This window comes from Protomyctophum bolini (assembly GCF_963924005.1).
Source record: "Protomyctophum bolini genome assembly, chromosome: 23".
In the NCBI taxonomy this organism is placed as follows: Eukaryota; Metazoa; Chordata; class Actinopteri; order Myctophiformes; family Myctophidae; genus Protomyctophum; species Protomyctophum bolini.
This window is the reverse complement of record NC_137884.1, coordinates 4,645,795-4,654,750: the sequence shown is the minus strand read 5'-3', so window position 1 is coordinate 4,654,750 and position 8,956 is coordinate 4,645,795. Positions and strand designations below refer to the sequence as shown.

The 8,956-nt window shown below is 41.3% G+C and overlaps 1 protein-coding gene across 2 annotated transcripts in view; it reads left to right on the top strand.

Moving 5' to 3' along the window:
* Positions 1-365: 365 nt before the first annotated feature.
* slc38a4 (solute carrier family 38 member 4) overlaps positions 366-8,956 on the top strand; it is a 64,566-nt gene continuing 55,975 nt past the window's right edge. Inside the window, exon 1 of one of the 2 annotated variants that reach the window (XM_080757710.1) lies at positions 366-461. The gene's annotated coding sequence lies outside the window, so the exon portion shown is untranslated. Of the gene's footprint in view, positions 462-2,558; positions 2,581-8,956 lie in introns of those variants that run through there. The other variant, XM_080757711.1, reaches the window with a different exon arrangement.

The window sequence follows — 8,956 nt, the reverse complement described above, 5'->3', positions numbered from 1 at the left end:
GCGCATGTTGTCGCTGCTACAATGTGTCCACACATGACGGAAGGAATGTCAACAAAAGACTGCAACAATCACACACGTTTACTTCAGTCTTAAGTTAAACCCCCATTCACTGTCTTCAAAACGCCTCCTCAAAATGTGCACGGCTCGCGCTTAATTAATAATTGGCCGTCGTAACGCACGCATATGTTATTATATCACGTTATTTGTGTGTTATGTTACGAGATGTTTGAGAGCGGTCTGTCTGTCTTGTAGTGTAACATGATGCTTTTCAAGAGTTACCAGCAGCAGCAGCATCATCACATGCTGTGGAAATTTCCACTGAGTCGCGTTGGGTTGTTAAATGGGAAGGGTCTTTCCCCTCCACGCAACGATCACTTTCAGTCCGCCTCCTCCTGTCCTATCCTCGCCTTGCCCACCGCTTCACGCAGCTGTCCTCCCCAACAACATTCACATTTCACAAGGTAGGCTACCTAAATAATGTCTCCAAACTCTCTTTTATCCTCAGAGTTGTGCTCGATCGGCTCCCAATCAATCTACATCGATCACGGATTATATAGTTGTTGCTTGGAATCAGCTTGAATTTATATAATATTATTTTGTTTTTGTTTTTTTAATTAAAAACATAAAAATAAAATCACAAGGGAGACGCATTATTTAGTTTATATTTAGAGTTCACAGCTCTATGTGAAGTGTAATTAATTGGACGTTTAACGTGCAATTATTATTATGTTTTCATCTTCTTCTTTCTTGTGTTTTTACTAGCCAATGATGCATGCATGAAGTTATGATGGGGGCTGTACGCCTTAGTTATCAACAACGTGCTTCTTCCTCCTGGCTGCAGGGTGTTGTCTACTAGTAGCGCCAAACAGCCTATATTCACCCTGAATTAATCATCTCTGCTGTTATTATTATCACGTGGTGTTGAGTTGTTGTAGCTTATTATTTTCCAGTTGGGTTCGAAATGCGTTTATTCCCCCTCCATTTCTAACGTGCTTTATCAGAGCAACACTAGGCTACTACAGTCGCGCCTGTTTACACTATTGATTTGCATACCCCCCTCTGTCCCGGGTTGAAGACGCAACATTAGACTATTATTTTGTAGTGCTTTATTTGTATTGCATCAATAATTCTATAGCCACAGTGTAGCCTATATCTGTCTGCCTGGGCTACTACATATGGAATAAGTCATCATAACGAGACCACTCTAACAATGATATTATGGTATGGCATGCTCTCTAGCTGTTGATAAGTGATACATCAAATTCTGTAATGTACCGGTAATGAGAAATTGTCTGGCAGTATAGCCTGCCTTTCTGTTTTTTTTTGTGTCACTGTGGTGTATACATTTTGGTAAAATAATAATTACATGACAGTAGTATATACTAACATTCAGTATAATGTATCTAAGTAACTAGCTATAGTAAAATATATATCTTCAGTTCCAGACAGTGATGGGGGGGAAAAAAGTACGTTAAGAAAAAGTATCAATACTGCAATGTAGAAATCCTCTGTTACAACTACAAGTAAAAGTCCGGTATTCAAAAAGTAAAAGTACAGAATGTCCCGTTTCAATGTTTCAAATGTATACAAAAAACTACTTTGGAAATGGCAGATCTACTGCAGATCGGCTAATTTCAAATGATGTGACGCATTGTGAGCTTGTAGATCGGCTATTTTCAAATGGTCGAAATGTATATAAGGCTGAAGTGATAACTATATCTTTTGTAATAATAATCTACCAATTTAGTAACTAGTAGCTAAAGCTGTCTAAGCATTGTACTGGTGGAGTAAAAGTACAATATTTGCCTCTGAGATGCAGTGGAGCAGAAGTATTGGAAAGTGGAAATACTTGAGTACAGCCACAAATACCTCAAAATTGTACTGATAAGTACAGTACTCGACTCGAGTAGATGTACTTGGTTACTAATTTACACCACTTCTCAGTTCCACTTCTGAGATGGAACTCACACAAAGCACATTGTGTCATCGACAAAATAGAATATTTTGTTTGCTTTGCGCATGCATGCACCTACGGTACTCACCTTTGGTACAATATGACCCTTAAGAAAATAAATCCACCCTCTTGTTACACAAGGCAGGCTGCATGGGGCAATAACCTACCACAGGTCCGGGGGACCACCAGTGGTCCTTGAGGGGGTTCCAGGTGGTCCCCAGCTAAATGATGGAGAGTTTGCAACCAAATGGAACCGTATAGATCTTTAGCCGATCTTTAACTCATATTTTCAGCATGCAACCACGTGTAAAATGAGACTTATATGCCTACTGGATCTCGTGTCCACTAGTCCCTTAACATTTCAGTCTGGTTTTTATTTGTTGATTAAATTGTCATATGTAGTCTTAGTTTTTAGTCATCAATGCTTAGTTTTCATTTCGTTTCCATTTAGTTTTCGTCAGTGAAAAAAGGTGGTTGACGAACATCTTTCGTCATAGCATTAGTTGTCGAAATCAACACTGCTTAAAGGGCCACTTCACCCCTTTTGCAACCAGATCTTATTTTAACGATGTTTGGGAGACAAGAAACTGATGTGAGGGGTGACATGGCCCTTTAAGAAGAGCACAGTGAGTCTCTAGCTCTCGGAATAGCTATCATGTCACTATTTTTAAATCCAGTTAAAGAAATACACCTCTGGGATTAGTTCTGCATACCACACATAACACAAGTCATAGAAGAACAGCATTGTTATTTGAAACGGCACACTATTTTTAATAATCGCTAAATCTAATAGATCGGATATTCTGATACATTTTAGGACTGCTAAGAATACCAGGTTATGCTGCGTGCCACTGAGCTGCTAACTTCCACATGTCAGTGGTTTTCAACCAGTGGTCCGGGGACCACCAGTGGTCCTTGAGGGGGTTCCAGGTGATCCCCATGCAGCTAAATGATGGAGAGTTGGTAACCAAACGGACCCTTATTAGTAAACTATGAAAACTTGCGGGTTTTTTTGTCACGTCACAGCCCGGCAGCCGGCGAAAACTAGAGTTCTCAACAGGTCCGAAAATTAAGGCCCGGCCCAACCTGGGCCCACCCTTAGATCTCCATAATTATATTATATGGAGCTGACCTGTTCTGACATTCCATATATGTTGATCTGACCTCATCAAACCCTGTACACTCAAGACACGCTCTATATATGGCCAGTGCACACGACCTCACCCTTTAGGGGGCGAGGTCGCTTCTCTTTCTGGTAGATCTTTAACTATTTGATTTCATTTTACTCAAGAGTTACATTTTTGTTAAACATCTGCATTAGTTAAATTATTTTCATATAGAAATGTAGAAGAATTGTTCTTGTTTGATCAATGTTTTGCCTGTTATCTCTCCTATGGTGCCAACATCAATACAGCATGGAATTGTGGACACACATCTTATCTAATGACAACATATTCTACATTTGGGTCTGAGAGGCTAAAGGCCTATTCATACTCCAGTTGTAGGTGATAACGTGACCTACCTCTTATCGGTGATAAGAGACTCACTGCTCACCCAAACACATCTGTCTTGTTTTAACTAACCACCGTTTCAGTGGTCACCTTATCACCTAAAACTGGAGTATGAATAGGCCTTAAATCTCATCAAAAGGTGGTCCGTGGTTCAAATGCCGAATAAATAATGGACCTTGATATGAAAAGGGTTGAAAACCATTGATCTATGTGAATATGTCCAGTGTTAGCTGTATAGTGTACTATATCATTGTTTCCCAATCAGTGGGCCGGAGCCCATTTGTGGGTCGCGGATGCATATCCCTTTTGGGTCGCTAGTACAGTAAAATATGCCTTTATTTTTTGTTTCTCACAAAACTCAAAACTTCAGAATGAAATGCAAATCAAACAATTCTTCAATAGATCTACAAGCTCACAATGTGGCGAGGAGCGACACGTTGTGAGCTTGTAGATCTGTTGTTTTCACTATCTTGGGTCACGGGGAGACATAAAATTTCTCTTGGGTTTCGAGCTAAAACGTTTGTGAACCACTGCTGTACTGTATATAGGCTACTCCGCTATTGTATGTTTGTGTACGTTAACAGCCAGTCACTCAGTCTGGCATCTTGTAAAACCACAATGAATCAAGCCACGTTTTGTGAACTGACATTTGAAGTCATATCAAAGTCAAGTATTTGTGCATTGTGCATAATAAGTTAAATTATTATGATTTAAGACGAGCTATGAAAGTTAATAGGTATACATAAAGGTAAATTATTACCACTGAGATTGTTCTCCTGGGCTGGCACTAGTGGCTACACTCAGAAATATCCAGCATTTATTTAACTGGAGAGTGTAAAGATGGCGTTCATTAGTGAATTTTTTTATTTCTTTAGAATAAAATTCCCTTTTAGTTTTAGTCATACTTTAGTCATCTGAAATGTTTTACTTTTGGTCTAGCTTTAGTCGACTAAATATAAGATTTTTGTCGACTAAAGCTACAGTTGATTTAGTCTACTATAATGCATCGTGGCAGGCCTTGTTGGGCGTTATTATGCCTGATTTATACCTAGCTGCGTGCCGAAAATAGCCGATCTACAAGCTCACAGCGCGTCACCTCTGCGACGTGTTGTGAGCTTGTGTTTCTGCTATTTTCAGCACATGACACCTGCACACAACCAAACATAAAATGACTTGTCTTTCAGTTCTACTGGATCTCTTCTCCACTATAGTCCCTCCCTGATATTCTAGTCTAGTTCTTATTTGTTGACGAAATTGTCAATATGCCTATACTTAGTCCTAGTTTTAGTCATCATAGCTTACGGTAGTTTTTATTTGGTTTCGTCAGTGGAAAAAAGGTATAGTCGACATTGTTCGTCAGTTTTAGTCAGTTGGAACCCCCTCAAGGACCACTGGTTGAGAACCACTGCTGTACGGTGCAGCCCGCAGGGCGTACGTACGTACTCGCTTTTGTCACTGTGTTCATTCATTGCCTCTCAAAAGACTCTTCTAAAGTCATCAGCATGCAGTTAGAGGTACAATGCTGCTGGTATGTCATTTCAATGGATATTTACTTTACCCACACCTGTCAGACGGCAAGCCAGGGCAGAGAACAGTTGTTGCTGCTCTGCTCTACCTTTTTGGCTGGCTGCCGCCCCTGTTACATAACAGTTATACAGGTCAAATATCTAAAGGCCTTCTAGAGTTGAAGCGCTTCTGGCTGATGCAATTTGTAGAGTTATTGAATACTCAATCTAGGTGTAGACTATACGGTGCTGCTTGCCTATTGGGCCTCGCTCTTTTTAGCCGACTGGTAGCGTATACACACCAACGGATCTATATAGGTCCCGGGTTCACCTCCCGGCCGAGGATACATTGGTGGCAGCGGTGGATTAGGTTCCTCGCTTCGTGATATAATGCTGTTTAGTCGACAGCACGTTACTTGCCTGGGTGTGGACTGGAGGTTCCCCCATTCATTGGAGCCTATTCTCCTGACTGGTTGTGGAGGTCCCCCCAGTCAGTGGAGTGTAGCTCCTGACTGGGTGTGGACTGTGGAGGTTCCCCCAGTCAGTCGAGCCTAGCTCCTGGCTGGGTGTGGACTGTGGAGGTTCCCCCAGTCAGTCGAGCCTCGCTCCTGACTGGGTGTGGAGGTTCCCCCCCAGTCAGTGGAACGTACAGTAGCTCCTGGCTGGGTGTGGACTGTGGAGGTTCCCCCCAGTCAGTGGAGCCTAGATCCTGGCTGGGTGTGGAGGTCCCCCCCAGTAAGTCGAGCCTATAGCTCCTGGCTGGTGCGTGTGGATGCACTTCCAGGTAGGGGGCGACGACTGTAGGCTCTAGGGTGCTGCGTTACTGCTTGCCTATCGGGATATGGCTCTTTAGCCGACTGGTAACGTAACGTACACGCCATAGGATTTATAGGTCCCTGGTTCGCCTCCCAGCCAAGGGCTACACTAACACTGAGAATGTATAATGTATGAGAAAATCTTAAAACGTTAACTCTTGATCTAAATCATAACGTCTAATTCTAAGCAAAGATCATGTATTAGGTCCCGTCGCTAGTCGCGGTAGATGTAATCATACCTCCCGTTGTTGTCGATCGCCTCTAGAGTGTTTTGGCTACATTTAGCTGCTTCAGCCACATCCGGGATAACATCCGGTCCATCGGTAAAAGTGCTCTGTTACTATAAATCGCCGGGCGCTATGATTTAATGGATTAAATAACCCCGGGCGATCGGGGTGTTAATTGCTTGCTTGCTCGTTGTATAATACAAATATATATTTTGTAATTAATACTCGTTTGTGTTTTCTTATTAAATGTTATGATTATGAAAGAAAACTCAAATCAAATCTAAGGTTTCTAATGGATTACAATTGATTTAGCAATTTGCACTTTTGACAAAATGTAGGTCATTTTGGCATTGGATCCAAAAGTGTTGCATCGGGTGGGCTTTATTATTGTCACTATGATGATGCAGATAATCTGAGAGACGATCAAAGGATATCATGAGTCAGACTTCCAAAACACATGTCCATTGTCCACCATGTTCAATGGAAACTGGAGAAGCTTACACGGTACAGCTCACAATACAAGTGTTTGCTATTTACCGGCATACCTCAAGCGTGTCATTATGCAGTAACCTGATGAAGTACTCTGCCTGTTCTCTTATAAGCAACCCAAATATGGTAAACCTCGTTCATTTCACACACCAAAAAATGGCACGTACATAAATCATCAACAGAACATAAGGTGGGCTTAGTTAGAACTTAGAAGTGACAAAATATTCTTTCAGGGAAGACTAGAGCAATGACATGCTGTATACTGTAGCAAAGCAGTATACATGTATGTATTTGTATATTAAGGAACAGTTGTGGGTGGGTGTAGTAGGTGTACCAACTTTCAGAACCCAGATATCTGTAGGACTCTGGGGCAGGATCAGAACTATTTCATAAAACGTTTTGATTAATAGAAACGTCTAGTCACAATCGGCAGTTTTCAGTGGCCTCAGTTTGGATTCAGACTTAGTTGCGTGCAGACAGAGCGCTGAAAATAGCCGATCTACAAGCTCGCTCACAACCTGTCACAGCACGACAGGCAGCAAAAGCATGTTTTCTACTGCGTGGCTTATTTCTAACCAACAGTACAATGTTTTCACATGCATATTATGGCTTGCTGATTAAGTTTAACATGAGTAATGCACTGTCTGGATGTTATCTTGAACGAGATTAAAAACTATTCTGTAATCAAAATCAGCTGCGTTTTGAGGAATGTACTATGGGAATCAAACAGGTTAATTAAATCAAGGTTATTGTAATGATATTCATACGGGTAGCGGCACGTCATCACGCAGCACGTTTCCGTTCACAGGAAGTAATTAAAATGTTTGTTTTTTTATGGACATATGGAAATCTTTGATATAAAAATACACAACAATTGGAAAATGTCCATAGTTTTGGCGTCTATTGTTGGGTATATGCCCATATGATGACCACGGATATGCTCTAAAAGTGTGGAAAAATGCAATCTTGTAAGACATCTTTATGAATGTCATTGTGTAAGAAAGCGGATGCCAACATAATTATTATCTTGGAAATTGGAATGGCAACTATGTTAGTTTCCCGAAATATCTAGTCACTTATTTGTGCCATGGGAATTAACATGAACGAGTACTTTGTGTACAAAGCGTCTCCCTCAGGATGATGCCATGGTCTGTTTTATTTGGCAGACGTATAGGTTCAATAAATCGCTAGGGAACTGGTTATTCTGCAAACTTGCTGTAAGAGTGTCCCAAAATATTTATATATTTAGCTTTGAGGTTGTACTTTATTGTTCCATCTTGTGTACAGGTAGGCTACATAAAAGTAAAACTTATTTTGGTTAGGGTTCCTTCAGAGAATGCAGCAGCAACATGGATAACATCAAACAGACAACAGCAAAAATAGAATATAGAGTTAATAAAGAGCAAATAGAATAAAAAGAGTAGGCTATCATCATAGGCTTTTCCCTGTATTAGCAAAGTTAGGTGAACTCTGACGTGAACAACTTCACGCCTAAAGAAAGCGTTTGTACAATTCGTAGTAAACAACGTCATGTGAATGATTTTAGGGTTGTCTAAAAATCATTGTTTAATAATGGTAGTAGTTCTAAAACTTATTTTGTACCCAGGATCCTCAAATTGATATATATTTGGCCGCAGACCCCCCTCATCTGAAAATGGTTTGTGTCAGAAGAGAATATTAAAAACACTTTTGAGACATTTTTCTAAAATGTACAAGCTTAGTAGTTGCGCTGTGAGCTTGTATATGTGCTATTTTTAAATAGCCATAGTAACTTATTTTAGCTGGGGACCACCTGGAACCCCTCCAAGGGAGCCCTGGGGGTCCCCGGACCACACTTTGAGAACCACTGACTGGTCTATGGTCATTGAAGGGTTCCAGGGGGTCCCCAGCAAACTGAGGATCAGGTCAAATATTGAGCGTTGCGATGCAATGCGTCGTGGAGCTTGTAGATCTGCTATTTATTTCAAAACCTTCTCTTGTGGTGTTCAGTCAGCAGCACAAATTATTTTCAGATGGGGATCCCACAGCCAAATAATCCGCAAGAGCATGCTTGAGAGAGATCGAGTCTGGACAACAGAAAGCAATCAAACGGCACAGTACACAAAACCTTGACCTTGCGCGTAGGGTTCGATGCTGTTGTAAAGCTACACGCCACTGCCACCGTGGTCGTCGTCGTCATCATCGGCCCACATGGGCCGTTCGCTGTCAGGTCGATAGCTGCTGATAAGATCACCATGCAGAGACCGTCTGTGAGTGAAGAGTTCACAAAACAAGGTTAGAGGCCTGCGAACAAAAGGCCAATACGTTGTTTACTCAAGGCCAACACAGGGGTCATCTTAGAAGACGATGAAGTCAGAATTTATGTCCGCATAATCAGTGGTGGGAAACAGTTGGCTACTCCTGTGTTTTCTTTTCATCAGCTCTTTTTAATGCTTTTCAGTGGTAAAACATTTAT